This window comes from Molothrus aeneus, chromosome 2 (assembly GCF_037042795.1).
Source record: "Molothrus aeneus isolate 106 chromosome 2, BPBGC_Maene_1.0, whole genome shotgun sequence".
NCBI lineage: Eukaryota > Metazoa > Chordata > Aves > Passeriformes > Icteridae > Molothrus > Molothrus aeneus.
In genome coordinates, this window is record NC_089647.1 from 77,213,154 (window position 1) to 77,230,827 (window position 17,674).

General features: G+C 36.9%; 1 protein-coding gene across 3 annotated transcripts in view; it reads right to left on the reverse strand.

The window, feature by feature from the left end:
* Positions 1 to 17,674, reverse strand: part of STK24 (serine/threonine kinase 24) — a 52,515-nt gene that overhangs the window by 21,448 nt on the left and 13,393 nt on the right. Inside the window, exon 1 of one of the 3 annotated variants that reach the window (XM_066545134.1) lies at positions 5,683 to 5,794. The exons of the other annotated variants lie outside the window; for them this stretch is intronic. The gene's annotated coding sequence lies outside the window, so the exon portion shown is untranslated. Of the gene's footprint in view, positions 1 to 5,682; positions 5,795 to 17,674 lie in introns of those variants that run through there. 3 annotated transcript variants of the gene reach the window in all.

The following is a 17,674-nucleotide window of genomic DNA, read 5'->3' on the forward strand; positions in this document are numbered from 1 at the left end:
ATTTCTCTATAAAATTAGAAGCAGATTAATGAGGGCACATGGAATATTTCCTTTTTTTTGCAGCAAGAACAAGGGGTTTTCCTCTGATATTATGAAACTGGAGAAAGGAACAGCTAGAAGAAACTTTTAAAACAGTTTCTGTAAATCCTTTCCAAACTATGGTTGCTCTTCTTGAGGTCTGACTTCTGATTTTAACTCTGAAACCACAGAAAACCTTACAATAGCAACTTCACCTCTGATGAAGTCTCCTTCATCAAGTTACTTCTATACCATGAAAGTACTTGCAAAATAAGTGCAGGTACCGTAGGTAAAGAATTTCTAGTACATAAAAATTGAAGACTGTATACTGGAGAAAAAAGAAGGCCATCCACCAAAAAATTCGTATAGAATCTCAAAGGTACATTTTAACTGAAATCTGAGGAGGACAGAAGACCTACAGAAACAAGTAATCAAGATTATTATGTGTCCTGGGTTGGCTATATAATGCTTGTATCCCCAGTCATCTGTTCTGTTTATGCTGGATAATAAGTTTTGCTTGTTTTAAGTCCCTACAAAGTTAAAAAACATTTGAATAAACATGGGAGAGGCCTACCTTCAGAGATGCTTTGTATTTCTCTTATGTGAAGAACATACACATTTCTTACACAATGATATTATACAGGAGAGACCAAGCTAAAGCAATCAACCCAAGGATGTACTGATGAAATTGTTTCTAAATCTCCTTTCTTGTGGGAAGGAGAGACTGCAGAGGAAAACCAAACACAGTCACACAAAAGAAGGACTGGAAGGACCCTGAAGTAAGTGCACTGAATGACCTGTGCAATTAGAAAACTGTAGTAACAACAGTAAGCATACGTTTGCTTTTAAGTGAAGTAAAATCTCCCCACACCTATTGTAATAAAGAGAATTTCCCAACTTGAATTCATTGTGAGAAAAGGCATTTCCCACCTTACATTTATGGTACACAATTAGCAGCAGAACAAAGTACATTTATAAATGCGTAAAAAGCTTGTTTAGTTATGGACACAAGCCACGTCCAAACTCCACTTAGAACCTCTATTTGCAAGCATTAAAACACCTATGAACAATCAGAAGCTAGAAATACTATATTTGATTGAAATAACATGACAGGTTTGCTAAATTGACCTATATACAGAAATTTTACCATCACTGCATTAGAAGAAAAACCTCAAATACAGAAAAACACAAAAAGACACAACTTCAACTGAAAAGAACAGACTAGTACCAAAACTGATATTCACTGCGCAACTTGAGATGTGATAATTTGTTTAATAAATTTTTCAGTTATGCCAAAGTAATAAGGGCCAGGAAAAGACTCATATTTAAGTACTGATATCAATTTAGTATTGATATTTGTAATTCTCCAAGCATAAGAAACCAGATTAAAAGAACCTTGAAATACACAATGCACACAACATGATAACTTCTCTAAATTGCATTTTGGCTGGAAGCAGTTACCGTTACATGGAGATTTGTCTTCTGTTCATCTCATATTTCAAAACCCAGAGAAGCCTGACAGGTGTAGTAATCAGAAGTTTTTTAAATACTTGCATACTGATTCCTAAATGCTCAACTTGAAAAACAAGATGCAGACATCATGTATCTCATCTTCCACGTCTACTTTAAGCCACTTTTCCCTCCATGTGAGGGGATGCACTTTTAAGCAGCATCTGAAGGCCCTGCTGTTTGTCGAAGCCACCAGGTGGCAGAATCATGTAATGCCAAAGATGCTTTCACCCACCCCACAAGCACAATAAAAGAAGGGCCTGCCCCAAAACAAGCTGTGTAACCCACCAGAGACAGAAACACAAACTACCTGTCTAAAATGAATCTGAAAACATTTATGGCCCTGACACCCTTCATAACAAGAGGAAGAATGATTAACCAGGGAACTATACCTTAAGGGATATAATAGTTCATTTATCTAAATTTTTCAAAGTGCCTTCCTTACAGTCATCAAGCACAGCTTCAGGCACCATCTTACTTATCTTACTCTCCTTTCAATACCAAGCCACAATTGCAGCCACTAGATCATTATACATTATGAACAACGCTGGTATTTGAGCTCTTGTTATTTATTAACACGCATGGACATTGGGAAATTTCAAAAAAGATACAGATGAGGCACAAAAAGTTAATTATGCATTTGGGCAATGACAGGAAATGGCATTTATGTATTTGTGGTTCCTGCTTCCAAAACTTTCATCAACAATAAAGGTCTGAAAACATGTATCAAGAAGCATCAAGATCTCCCAAACACTGTAAATGTCCTTGCCCTGGAGCTCATCCTATCATAACAAATAATACACATACAAGAAAATAATTATTTAGGGCTTTAGAGAGAGGACACCTGTGAGTTGATGTATTGCCATTACATCTGTAAAATTCATCAGGATTTGCAAACTTTCCACTAGCTGACTGTTCAATTTACAGACCCACAGATTATTATTAGAACAGATATCAGCTGCCAAAATTGAGTTCTTCAGGAGTAAGTACAAGACAGCTATTGCTGTTATTCAGCAAATGAACAATTTTGCTAATGAATACAATTCAGATCTACCTCATGGCCTCAATTCTTGTCATTTTTTGACTAGTTTTAAATGTTACATATATATATATATATATCTATACACACATTATATATTTTTGACTCAATTAAAATCAAATCAGAATGACACCCAGTGCTGCCATATGTTAACAGCACAGAATGAGTAGCATATCACTATCTGCTCTTTCACTCCATTCTTCTCAGTACACAATCACTGCAAAGGGACAGAAGGTAAGCAATGCACCCCTGAACTTCAAGCAGCCTATCCAGATGCCAGTCTGATTGCTCAATGCCATAGAATAATCCTTTCAACAGACAGCAAGGATTTGACAAGGGATAGACTCACTGATACCAAAAGTCAGATATTCACATTAAGTTTCTCCAAAATTTGAACATTACAGGTACTTAATTCTGTTAGTGTTAGTAAATAAAGTCCTTTCCACTGCAAATGGGCAAATCTATCCTATTACTCCAAAACTCCAGTCCTACAGCTGTTAAACAGTTTCAGGAAAGGCTACAATGTTTTCAAAACTTTTTAGAAATGTCTTCGCAGAAAACAAAGAAAGAAAAAAAAACTTTCTATGCTAATTCACATCATCTTTCTAAGACAGTATAGTTTGTTCTTGAAGGCAATCACAATGAGCACTGTAATTTTTCTCCATAGCTGAAAGAACAGAAAATTTTTAGCCTCATTAATAAGGAATAAGAATACCACCATGACTCCAACATGAAGCACAGAGTGCTTCAATGTACCTAATCCTTCACTTGAGCTTTTCTTTGACAACCTAATCATCTGCTAATGATTTTCTATCTAATTCCTCCTACTACAACAACATGAAATGGTATAGGTTGGTGTATTATCTGAAAGCTATTGGTTTATGTTACTAGAGATTTCATTAAGTAAAACCAAACTCTATTATTTTCTAAAGACACTTGTTTCAAAGCACTTGAAAGTCAGATGGCATGGAAAGACAACCACTGATTTCAAAGAACAACTATTATTTATGAGGTAACAGCACTACACATACACAGGTATGCTACCAAAGACATCCGCTGGATAAACTGTCCTCTCCCTCCCCATCCTGACACAACTAACAATCCATGCTTTAGAGCAGAGTCTTCAAGTACTGTCCCATTTTCTTAGAAAGGTGAAAAAGTATTGAAACACCAACAGATGCCGTGAATTAGTTATCTTTAACCTTGCAAATTAATATACTACCTTGGGATTTCGAGGTGTAAGAGGAGCAAAAGCAGATGGTTTGAAATACAGATTAAGATAAACTATTAATCATGAAAGCATGAATAAAAATCTTGCCATTCTGAAGTAGATCATCTGGTACACTACTAAAGAAAACAGTTTAACACTATTAACAGTTAAAACTGTTACTAAAGAAAACAGTTAAAATTGATTTTGCTTCCTAAATGAACGATTGAGTTCTACTCTCAATTTGAAAGAGGAAGAATGTTGCTTTGAATATCAGCTTCTTCCAGGAAAAACTGACAATAGGAGTAACTAGATTTACCTTTAAAATGATTTTTAAAGCATTTTTTAATTCCAGAGCCTCCAAATAATATAACATTTACCATCTATAGCTAAGTCACTCATTTTACCAGAGGAGATGTCCATCAACAGACACTTTTAGACTAGAAAGCAGTCTAGCAATTCTCAGTCCTGTTTCTACTCTTCCTTGCTGAATTTCTAGAGAAGCAGACATAAGACCAAATTTATTTAAAATTTCATCCCCCACCCAAAAAGAAACCAGAATACACACACACACACACACAAAAAAAGCCCCAAAAAATACAAACCCCCCCCAAAAAACAAATACAACCACCTCCACTTTCACTGACAGTAAAAGGCAGATCAAATGAGGGAAGAAAAGCTGTCTTCATTTCCACATATGTAAGCGCATAATTAGGCAGGACATTATTTTCCAAGACAATCCACTTGTTCACTACCTCAACATACTTGAATATACTAAAACTTCCATAGTCTGAGTGCCAACTATACTCTCCAAATCCACACCCTTAGAAAAAAAAAATAGCAGCTCTTTAGCAAACATATGATCATCTTAACTAAAGGTCTACATGCCCAAATGTTCCTACTCAAGAAAAAAAATAGGAAAAAAAAAACCAACACAGCAAAAAACCCCTAGAAGGTTCTTCCTTATGATTCCAGTAATATTCTTAGTTTTCATATAATAAGAATATACTGGAACATATAATTTTATATATATATATATGTATAAAATATGCATAATATATATTATCTACTGGAATAAGAATGTGAAAAGAAAGATCTAGAGCTGAGTATTCACACAATTCACCTGAATTAGCTGGAGAAGGGGTCGATGTCACCCCTGAAAAGTCTGCTTTTACAAAACAATAGATTTTAAAAAGCTACAATGGGCATTTTGTGTTTAAATTTATGATATCAAAGTAAACTTCTGTTTATTTTAAATTGCTTTCTTTACTAAATTACTTTTCCACAGGTACTTGGAAGGCTGTGCTTCATGTAGGTAGCATCTCTAACATGGAAAAATAATTCTGAAGGACACATTTCCCTCAAGGAGAGTAAAATGCAGTAATTTACTTCCACAGAACCTTTCTGGACTAATGCTCACTAGAAATTTAAGCACACAAAGAATTAGGTGGAAATCATCTGGATATAAAGAGCTAATTCAGAAATCTATTTTAAAAATGGGTTTAAAACTGTGGGAAGTAAGCAGCATTTGGTTTTGGCTTCTTTTTTTTTCTTCCTCAAACTTCAACCTAAAGGAAGAAGAATTGAAAAAAGTGCAAGTTTGGACCTCATCCAAAATATGAAAATAAAAAACTAAGGGAAGAGGGGAGCATATGTCTGAGTTATACTCCAGAAGTGTAGCATGTCCTTTTCCCTTCCACTGGGGGCACGTTGTTAAGCAAACTGACAGCAATGGACAACTTTGTGAATCTTAAGGGGGCTGCAAGCAGCTGATGAGGACCCATAGAGTTCTCAAAAAATTGCCCCAAAGGAGCCATGAATGATGGTAGTGCTGTAGTAAAGAATATTGCCAGGCTGGGGTGCAGGACTGACAAGTGTTTTGTCTGGGGAGCGTTTCTGAGGCGCTTACCTCCTTTGAAGTCTCTTGGCGTCAGGATGAATGCTAGCTGTCCTGGGGCTGCCATCCCTTTGAGGGGAGGGAGATACAGATGAGCCCAAAGGTTCTCTTCTAAACACAAGTCCTTACTGCAAGCTGGCCAAAAGGTCCCTGCAATCAAAGAAATCATTGTGGTTTTGCATGTGGCGCATTTATGTCCTTTCATCAAGGTTTGTCAGCCATCTAAAATGTTCAACCACAAAGGAAAAAATAAAGGCATCTGCTGGGTAGCCAATGCAGAACAGAAATGAAGTAAAGAGAAGAACTGCTCGTTCCAGTTAGGACTCTCTGAAGTCCATGAAAAACACAGGTAACATGACACTTCAGACTGAGCAGAATCATCTCAGCAGACAGTATTTTATGCATGTATACATGTATAAAAAAAGCTGTTTGCCATTGGAATCATTCTCCAATCCTCTGAAACTCCTGCCTTCTTCAAGCCTCAAGAAAAAATGTCACATTTCAACTCCTAGACACATAATACTAGTCAACTCTACTATCTAAGGCAGCAGACACTCTTCAACAATTACCTCTTGCAATCACCACAGCAGTATACAATTAACCTTTAAATGCATCCTTTTTGCCATAAGCTAGTAGTAGGAGAGCCTGCAGAGCCACTTGCTTGCAAAAAAACCCACAACAATGAATGTTCTGTCACAGTGCTGAAAAAAGATTCCTTCTGCAGAGCATTTAGCAGACTTTTGTGTTTGCATGCCAACATGCTAAAGCCACGAGCTACATGTTTTTCCTAAAGTGAGTCATCTCTAACAGTGTCCATATTCACAGCCTCCTTGGCATATTTCCTGGGCACATGCCCTTCCACCATAGAAATGATTCTTTATAGCCCAGCTGTCACTAGCCTAGGCATGTCATATTAAGCACATGATTTCCCAGAGCTGCAAATTAGTGGGCAATCTGGATCTGTAACTTTCTACCAAAGTACATTACAGTGGAAGCACATAGACATATATTTCTTGAATTGGCTGCAAAACCAGCTCCTAGCTAGTAAATTCAAGGAGCTTGAACAACAACAGAAGAATAGCACATATTTCACTTCATAAAGGAATGGGTAACCACTACTTTGGAAAACTAAGTGTACACAAACTCATACTCTTCCTCCTCCCACCTGCCTACAGCCACTTTCCCTTTCCTTGCTCCATAACACAGTGGTGGAAGAATGAAAAATCCTGCCCCTTACCACCACTATCCTTTTAACTGTTACATTTTTTATTCTTAATAAGACTGACAAGATTCATCCTTCCCTTCCCTGTCTACCAGGTAGATAAGTACTTCATAACCATATCTACCAAGACATTGCCTTATGGGGGGGAAAAACCTATACTGCTAACTGGGGTAAATCTTTTCCAAGGAAGTCCACCGACAGAGACACACAAAGATTAATATGTGTATCTCTCTAAGTGCTAAATTACTTATGTGGTTCTATGATAATCCCAACAGACCATATACTCACCTCCTATAAACAGTTACCAAGACAAAAATGTAACCCATAATCAAAGTTCCAAATGGAACTGAATTTTACTCATACTGGTTATTGATGAACTGTACAAGGTCCCAAACCAGAAAATTGGAAGCAAAAGCAAATCAGGAAATGGGAACCAAAAGTAAATTAGTTCACAGAATTCTTTACCTCAGATAAATTGCATTACATCTAATAAAAGAACCTTGCAGCCAACAAATACTGAGATTAGCAATTTCCCCCCCACAAAAATGTCACACTACACCTGTGTATCTTAAACCTTCCTCACTGGAGTAGTTCACATCAATCAGATTCAGGGGGTTTATAATTATTCTCTTCTCTATACCAGAAACAAAATTCCAACAAGAACATGAGGCACAAAACCCCCTTCTTCTCCAATGCCCAAAAATAAAACTGCTCTAATGCTTACATCTATTCCTGTTCACCCATTACATCAAATTAAATTAAAAATGAAAGTTACAAATCAGATTTACTTCTTAGCTCAGATATCAATCCATTTATCAGTTTAATCCCTTTTTTTACCACTTACCACAACTTCCAACATCTGCACCCCTGTTTCGCAGCCTATCAAGCTATAACCCTCTTTTCCTACCCCTTTTGCATTCACATGCTATTAAATTCCACTACTCCCTTCACAGAACACACATAGGCCAATCCTTCTTCAAAACTCTTACTACTGATGGCATTGTACACATGTATCAACCCTACAATAGCTCAGGATCTTCAAGTCAGATTTCTGTCAAGCTTATCATTCCAGTCCCAACAACACATAATTTTTCTGGAAACACCTTATTATTTTCTAGTTTTTGTCTTTACAAATTTTACCCTGACCTAATTACTGGTAAAAACACCTTATATTCACATAAATAATTTCCATTCTCCCTTCTTCTTTTATGTTTTTGTTTTGCTCTTAGAGGTTATTGTTTCAAGGAACTACTGAAGGAAGCAAAAAGGGAGAAAAAGCTCAGTACCTCCAAATGATCATTTTTATCCCAACTGTTATGCAAGAGCAAAGAATTTAATAGTATAAAGAAAGAACCTTAGGAATTTGTTTGAAAACGCTGGCTACTGAATACAAGAACTGCAATGTTTTAGAACTACTACAGTCCTTAAACCTATTAATTGGGCAACTTCCCTTTTGAAGTCCAGTATTTCTGAGTCTAGCCAACTTTTCCCAAATAACAATTTCTGAAAGTTCAACATTCAACAATTAAAAATGCTTACTTAACACATTTTGCCACATGCCATAATGTCCCTTAAGTGTAAAGACTCCTCTGCTTTTATACTACTATGTGCATACAGAGCACACAGACACTTAGAATAAGTAATTTGACCCAAAATGCTGCATAAATGCCCAAGTATACTTAAGTAAAAGAAAGTTAACTAAGTAATGCAGACTACCTAACATTCATATTCAAGTTGCAACAAAAACACAGTAACTATGTAAGAGCAGCAGATGATGGTGCTACAGATGTAGGTAAAAAAGTTTTCAACCCAAATGTTTTAGAGGTTCATGAGAACATCAGATCAATAGGCTGGCAGCCCAGGACTAATCACATTCTAGATGAAAAGCTTTGTACCAGGAAGTGTATCTGAGCAAAAAAATGGGGAAACAGCCCACAAAACTAATGCACATAAGCCTAAATATATACACATACATAACACATACACACACTCTCTTTTTTCAGCTCTACTGCTAGCTGGCTGATGGAAGAACCTCCATAAACAATGTATTGGCAGTGGGCTTGCATAAAACTTTAGACTAGTCTGAACCATCAGTGTACGATGCTCTAATCCTTAAGACAAAAGATTTGAAAATATAAATAAAAAATAGGTGGTTAGTCCCCTACCCACTCAGTGAGCTGAACCACTTCACTGAAAGTTCCAACAGCCTCTGTGGCCACTTTTAAGGCACAGTTGGACCTCCCCTTTGCAGCAACAGCAGCAAAAGGTTTCCACCTCAATGCCACATTAATACTCTGTTTTTAATTATTTCAGAGGCCTGCAGCAAGAAGTGTAGCAGTTAATGCACAAGTTACAGAAGGACATTTGACACAAGATTACATATGGCTAGAAAGCAATGCTGTGTCATCCTCATCTGTATAGTCAAACTAAATAAAGGGCTTCATGTTACAGCTAATCTAGAAGTAAGCCATTACCAAAACCTGTGGTACTTTTCTCTCCCCCCACCTCTCAGTTTTTGTTGGGTTTTTTTTTTGTTGTGTTTTTGTTTGTTTGTTTGTTTTTTATCTGACCCAGCATTTCATAGACAGAACTCAGAACTGGTTGATCTGTTAGTGTTTGGGGTTTGCTCTTTTCAAGGTTGTTTTTGGTAGGGACAGGAGAAGACATTGAGGAAACTTGTCTCCCAGATGAACCAACTCATGATGCAGCCAACAGATCCAACACAAGTTACATGGCAGGAACAGGTAAGCAGGATGGGGAACAAGATACTGCTGCTGCCTTTTTTTCATATCTGTTAGATCTGCCTAAAAGCAGGTACTGAGATGTGAAATTACACACATACCATACAGAGGTCAGCAATCACAGCAGTACAGAGGCAGCTGTTAAGGTCATCACAAACATATTACTTCCAATAAATGATATTTTACATTAAGCTTTCTAAATTTATATTTAAAACAAGATCAGAATAACACGATACAGTTAAGTACTTACACAAAATACAAAATATAGTTACCACAGACTCTCAATTTTGAGATATACTAGGTGATGCTTCCCAACCTTGATATGCTTGAGGATCAAGAATTACTTAGCCATAAAAGGCTAAAAGTGCAGAACTGATTACACTGATGAACAGCAACATTCTTGAAGTCACTATTGTTTACTAGGCAGACTTTTCAACAGATTGAAAAAATAGGGCAATATGATGCAGATTCCAGAAAGTGCTAAAAATCCCTCCAATTTCTAAAGGAAAATACTGGGATAACAAGTTTCTAAAACTAAAATTTGAAACAGTACAATGCATACTAGGGACTTTTTTATCATTGAGAGCACAGCAAATGGCTACAGGGAAAAGACAGTAGTAAAGACTATGCACAACAAAGGTTCAGAGTTCAAGGTAATATCTCTGAAATAAGAAGAGACCAAACTATTTTAAATATGAAAATGGGACTTCACAGCAAAACAACAGGACTCTAGAAACAGAGTTTATGGGTTCTTTGGCATCCTTTTGCCTTTGTCTCATTTATGGCTACTAGAGGCTCTATCAATGGAAGTTTCCTACTTGTTTTCACAATCAGTAGACCGACAAGATCCGAGAGCCTATCAGAACCACTACAGAAACCTTCTTGCTACCTCCTTCTGAGCAGTCCAGCCAGATGACATCTCCACATTTACTACGGACAAATGAAGGCAACACTCATTCAACTTCTCTGCAGGCCAGGGCTGCCTAATGAGAACAGAGGGTTACCAGTGCTTCAGAAGAATAGTAAGCATACAACAACATGGACTGGCTCACAGGAAAGTGGGCCTCATTTTGTTCTTAACATTGCCACAAGAACAGAATTTGCAACCCCAGCCTTCTTCTCATTCCAGCTGCAGGAATTCCTAAATGTGAAGATAATTCCTTCTAGCTTTGGTCAAGAGAATGAAAAAGGCATTTTAGCACCTCAACCCCTCACAAAATGCAATGATTACAACAAGGCTGCAATTGTAGCAGGAAAAATGAAAGACAGTTACAGCTTTTTTTCATTTAATCCTGCCTAAATGAGTGCAGAGGACAATGGGGTTAGGGAAGGGTATAGAGCACAAGTCTCATGAGGATTGCCTAGGGGAGGTGAGGGAGAAAAGGAAGCTCAAGGGAGACCTTATTTCTCTCTTCAACCACCCGAAGGGAGACTGCAGTGAGCTGGGGGTCAGTCTCTTCTCCCATGTAACAAGTGACAGGATGAGAAGAAACAGACTCAAGTTGTACCAGGTGGAGAAATTTCTTCACAGAAAAATTTCTTTCCCTTTTTAGAAGGGATTGTAAAGTATCTGTAAAGCATAGTACCCTGGAAAACAGCAGCCACTATCCCTGAAAGCATTCAGAAAATGTGAACACATGCTTTAATGATGAACAAAGTGGTCATGGTGCTAAGTTGATGGCTGGGCCTCATCTTGAAAAGTCTTCTCCAACTTTAACAATGTTATGACTCTATGGTTCTAACACCCAAATTTCAGGGACTGTAGTTGCAGAAGTCAGCTCTGCAAGGGCACAAGCTGCTGCTGTGGGGCTGGGCACAAAGCACAACAATGGATCATCAAGAAACTACTCACACATTCCAATTCTCCCTCTGCTGAGGTAGCACCCCTGTCACAGGGGATTCCACAGTCTTACAGTTAAGCAGGAAAAATCTCTGCTCCATGTCCCATCCCAATAAGCATGATGAAACCTGCCAAAGGCTGCCTGCTATATCAAATGATGACAGAATGTACCAAATCCATTAACTTCTGGCTGACCCACAGCATACATTTAAGGTCACGTCAGTTCAAAGATGCTCATAAATGTTAAAGTAAACCAGTTAAACCTGTAAAACAAAAGAATACCAACTTTAAATTTATTTAAGTCCCACACAAACACCCACATTCCAAGTTACATTACCTAGGATTCAACATGTCCACAATAAAGTCCATGAGTCTCCTAAGCATTCAAGCTCAGGCTTCTTTAAATTCAGCAAATACTGACACAAAAAAAAACCCAAAACCTGCTAGGTGGCATAAAACCCACCTTAAATAAGCTGTTCCAATATTTAAGCTGTCTACCCTTTAAAACAGTACAGAAGATTATCAGATGAAATTTGCTTATCTTGACCACTCAGCGAGTACATCTTGTCATATTTTGGCATAACTGGTTAGAAAGCACTAAACTATCAGAAAGGGCTTTCCTATATACACATTGAGTCACTTCCAACCTTCTCTTAAAAAAACAAAACCTAGCCTGAACTTCAGTCATACTCCTGAATACAGGCTTCCCAAACCTTGAACTGTTCCTGAGAAGCTCCTTACTGACTGCATTGCAGTTTTCCAGCCCACTGTGAAATGGACATGTTATTCTGAGAAGAGCATCACTGATCCTGTGTATATCAAAGCCCTAACCAACACAAGACTTTCTAAGGCTCAGCCACAGAACTGCTTACCAACTTCACATTCATCTGATTACCAAAAATAAAACCACAGATTAATTTCAGAATCACCATTTTTCATAAATAATTTTTTGTTCTGGCTGGAGTTCATTTGCCAGAACTCACTGTACTACAGAATTCAGTTAATTAAACTTCATGAAAGCACTTTCTTTTTTTAATTAGGGTAGACTGTGTCACTCATAAAAGTTAACCAGAAGCTATTTTCTGTGTTCTTGCTGTCTATAGAAACACCAGCTTGACTTTCAGCAGTAGGTATATTACATCCTAGACAGGAAATAAAAAGCCATACTGGTTTTATGTAACAAAAAGCCTAAAAATTATTGGCAGCTATCCTTTATGAACCTTCTATCACTGCTTCCTATAAACTTTTTAAAAATAATTCTTAAAATACATTCATAAAATGGGAGGCTGTCTGTATGAATAAAGGGGGAAATACAGAGTAAGTCTTATTCTTCTTAGGTCAATAAATTTAAACAGTTCAAAAGAGGGTATTCTCTGAAGCTCAAAAGTGTGCTAGAAAAATATATTTGGAGGATGAAGAAACACAAGCTTAGAGATAGTAGTATTTTTTAAAAACATACTACAAAACTAGTTCAATACCAGTTTGATATCATTTGCACCTAGTTACAATGGATGATGAAACTACTTATAGATTATTTGCTCTGCCATTACATACATATGTACAGAAGTCTAAGATGAAGAAATGAAAGAATTTTTAACATATACATACATATAAACACATCAATCTCAGCTTTTGACCATATACACTTATCAACCTAAGTTTGGAGTGTAATGTACTTATACATATATGCAAAAAAGTCAAGGGTCTTTAACCTTCAGTGTTTTAAATATAAACACAAATTAATTTGCTCATATATTTCTAAGTAATAAAACAAGATCAGGAAATATAAAAACATTATTAAGTTATAATAAAGCCATCCTTTAAGTTATTAACAAAACTGAAGAAACATTACCAGAGAGACATCTGAATCTTGAAAATAAAACTGATTTCAAACAACAAGGACAGGAGAAACAACCATAGAACCAAATCTAACTAAGCTCTTGAAAAATTGGTAAAACAGTAAGATGCAAAAAGCAGAGCTGACAGGCTTCCAGACTGAAAAAGTTTTAGAATAAGTAGCACAGCAATACTTCCTAAGAGTTCCAGCTCAGCAAAACTCAGAAGAGACAGCAAATTTCAGCCAAATTTATAAGAAATTTTTAAAAAATTAACAAAACAAAAATAATCCCTAATCCATTACAAGGAAGATCGATTTTAGATCTAAAATCTAAAGAAGTAAAAAGATCCAAAGAAGTTTCATTAATCAATTCTATAAGGATATAAAAAGAACTACTACTCTGCTATCCTTGGAGCATTTAATCAGATCATAGAGGAACAGATGAACCTTTCATTTGGAAGACAGCGAGGACCATTAACACAGGTTTTTAACACACCCTGGCAGACAAGGAATGGCAATCCCTGTAGATATCTGCACCCACATAAACCATGGAACTGCAATTTATTTTAAGAGCAACACTGCAGTTACTTAGTATATCCTACAGACAAAAGACCTTTTTTCCCAATAGAATGGGAACATTAAGACATTGTATTTAAAAATACAATGCCAAAGTGCATTTCCATTTCTGTTTATATAAATACATCTTGATTTCTGACAAAAAGGCGTACCACAAATAAATTTATATTCAGAATGACAACCTAAACTGGTACCACTTCACTATTGCTTTTGCTCTATTTGCATGAACTCTGATCACAGCAACTGCACACAAACCTCCAAAAACAGATGCACAGAACAAAGTCTAGAAGGAATGCAAGACTTGCTTTATGGGAGCAATAAGTTGCTTCTTATTTAAGATTCATTGTGCTAAAGCAGTAATATTTCATATGAACAGATATGGCTTAGTTTTTGGATATGAAAGAAGAATTTGCTATAAACACACTTTCAAAACATTCAAATAGGATATACAGAGTATTGCAGAGTTAACAAGGCTTTTGGGTATATCACACTATTCTAGGTATAACCTAAAAACTAACCAGTTTTTTTAAAAAGTTATAGAACAAGGAAACTTTCATTAACTCATTAAACTGTAATAGTTATTTCAAGCTGTCTTACCATGTATATCATGCAGAAGGCACCAAGAGCTTGATAAGCTCTTCTCACATCATCTCAAGACAGCAAGAGGCCTCAGGCAAGCATAGCAGTATTATATAAGCTTTCTAAAATTTCAATCAACAGGTTCCTGAACACACTGCCATATAAAATCACCTGGCTTAATGGAAGAAGGTGTGAAGTAACATAGAATGAAGAACAATATAAAGATTTCTCAAAGACAGATGATTTGGTTTACTAAAAAATAAACAAATATTTAAAAACTCAAGCCCAAAATATTCTGCCTACTTAGAGAAAGGATAGCAATTCCAAAAACAATTTCAATCTGTCTGCCAAAGTAATTAATAGAAAATCAAATTATGAGTTCCCTACAAACAGTAACTCTTTCTATCCAACATCCACCAGAGACATGGTCAACATGCACAAGGCTGCACAGACTAGAGGATGATAATTAGTGAAGTGGCTGGCAATATAAACTGAGATCCTATTGTTTTTCTACTTGCTTACTTCAAAGAAGTTTGTTCTGTGACAAGACATTATTATCTTTCTTGTAATTAGTGTTAAACTCTCCAATCACAGAAGAAACAATGTCTCCTAATCACTCAACACATGGAAAATTAATGTGTTGAACATTCTCAGTGATGGATTATCTGCACTGTCAGAAACAGAGCTAAAAGATAGTCAGACCCTTAGAACTACATATGGCAGTCCTGGCTTCCAAATACAACAGAGACCTGCAGCAAATAAACTTAGATTTCTAGCCAAGAATATGAACCAATTCATTTAAATATTAATATAGTCCCTTTTGTGTGTGTGTGTATATATATGTGATGACACAATACCTCTATCTGATAACAAAACCTTACTCTTTTTTTGGAAGGAAATTGAACTGCAAAATGTTTCTTTTGCAAAGATTCTACCACTTATCAGCATCACCCAGCAACTACCCCACATTAACTTTTAACAGCATAAAGAAATCAGCTTTTTGTTTTGAAGACCCAAAGTGCTGCAGTACCAAGTGTCTTATGAACAACACACATTCACAAAGCACTGAAGCAATGAGTAGCTTCACATTCTACTAACTGCAGAAAGAGCTGTACTTCACTGCAAAAGTAACTGAGTCACACACAGCCACTATTGGTGCTGTGTCTCACAAAGCTGACACAAGCTGAAAAACTCACAGGCTACTGCACTGAACAGAAAAAGGGATATCGACGGTATCAGAGGGTCCCCCCCACAACAATAAGCACAAGTATCCCTACTGACCCTTCAACCCAGCCAAACTCATTCAGGGTACAGAGCCCTACAATCTCCTCTCACCTTCCACTGGGAAAAGCAGTCACTGCCACAACACCTTCAAAAAACATCAACATTCACTTAGATCAAATTTGAACACTGGATTTTCTTTTTCAGCCTCTTAGTAATTACACACACTTTTAAAACAAATAAGAGGTTTACCCATCAGACTTTTTCTTATATTCTATTTCTTATCATGTAAGAGCTAATACCCCTTGCTGGTTTCTCATGTGGACACAAATAACACCAATGGTAATAGGAACTATCACATTCAATATCAGGGCTCTGGAGACGAGGGTCTGGAGGCCCAGGTAGTCTTTTCGTTAATTATGCCAGTTTGGGTAAATGATGAGACCAGAAATAGATGAATTTACAAAGTAAACTGGCTGCACCACTGATGCTGGCAACAAGGTTTTGGTTTAGGACTCTGCTGATGGGAAGAGATAGAACTCACCTCATGAAACAGGTCCGATAAGCCTTTACCAACAAAATGGCCAACCTGGAAAAGTCAGCTTTGAACTAGAAGAAGTGGGAGAAGAGGAGAGGACTGTGTGACATTCCCTTGCAGCCCTACTGAGACACAGACACAATCAAATACCTCTGTGAAGTGCTGGCAATGAAGGCAGTATAGGGAACAGGCAGCAGGAATTTGAGATCTCTGTGCAGTTACAAGGCTTTGATCTCAGTGCAATTACCAAGACATGATGGGACAGCTCACACAGCTGGAATGTCACAGGGAAGGGATACAACTGTTAGGAGCAAACAGACCAGGAAGGACCAGTGGTGCAGCTGCCATACTTCATTTAACTATCAGCCCTTGACAGTGTAATTTCAAAAGCACTGGTAGCAGCCATGAGGAAAACTTTATCCAATTTACTCTGCTCAATTAACTGCCTTCTGAGACCAAACCTATACCTAACACCGAAGTCCAGCTTTAGTAACAAGTTATCAGGTCTAAAAACCATTACCAAATTACTGATAAGATATCCAAACTGTTTCAGAGCACAAGGAGGAAAGGAAAAACTGTCTCTCACTTGAGTAATGCATATCCTGGATCCAGAAAAAGTCCTTTTTTCTCTGGAAATTAACTGGCAATCTCAGAGATACAGAGATAAAGCAGGGTCCCCCTTTCAGAACCTTCATGTCTTTGCAGATAAATAGAATACTTCCACAACAGCAAAAGCAGACTGAATAAAGTATTTTCTACCTACTTCTAACTTCAAATCCTGCCAAGACAACAATCTCTCATCTAGATTCTCATCTCACTGTCATAAAAGAAAGAGCTGTCGAGATGGGAAGAAAGTCTGCCCAAGTAAAAAAGTAATACCAAAAGCTTCCAGATACTTCCACTACATTCAAGACATAATAAATCATTACATCCATGCCATTAAAAACAATAACAAAAAAAGAAAACCTTAACAAAAGAGCAAACTATCTGGCACACTTCAAACTGAATCCTGAAAATAGTAATACGGCAGTGGGAGGAAAGGGAAACAGATTCACAAGACAGTTAACAGAAACCCCTTCCATTATTAGCTTCACTTATGTCTAATGTGCAAAATTATTTACTTTCAGATTTTAATTTTTAAATCACTCAGACCAAGGCTGAGTTCAGTCTCCTCAGAAGAACAGCCTAAGAGCTTAGAATGATCAGGGATCAAACCTTGACAAAAAATTTCATGCTTCACAAAACAGCTGATACTAATTGCTTTTAATGTTTTGATAACTCAAATGCAGACTTAGGTTGAATATTCTGAATTTAAATTAACTAATATTAAGAGAATATAAACATATTAGAGCTCAACAAACTCATGTTATTTAAAGGGGTTTTTGTACAGAAATAGCAATAGATGAGCATTTTTTCTTATTAAATTCTGTCACATACTTCACAAAATACA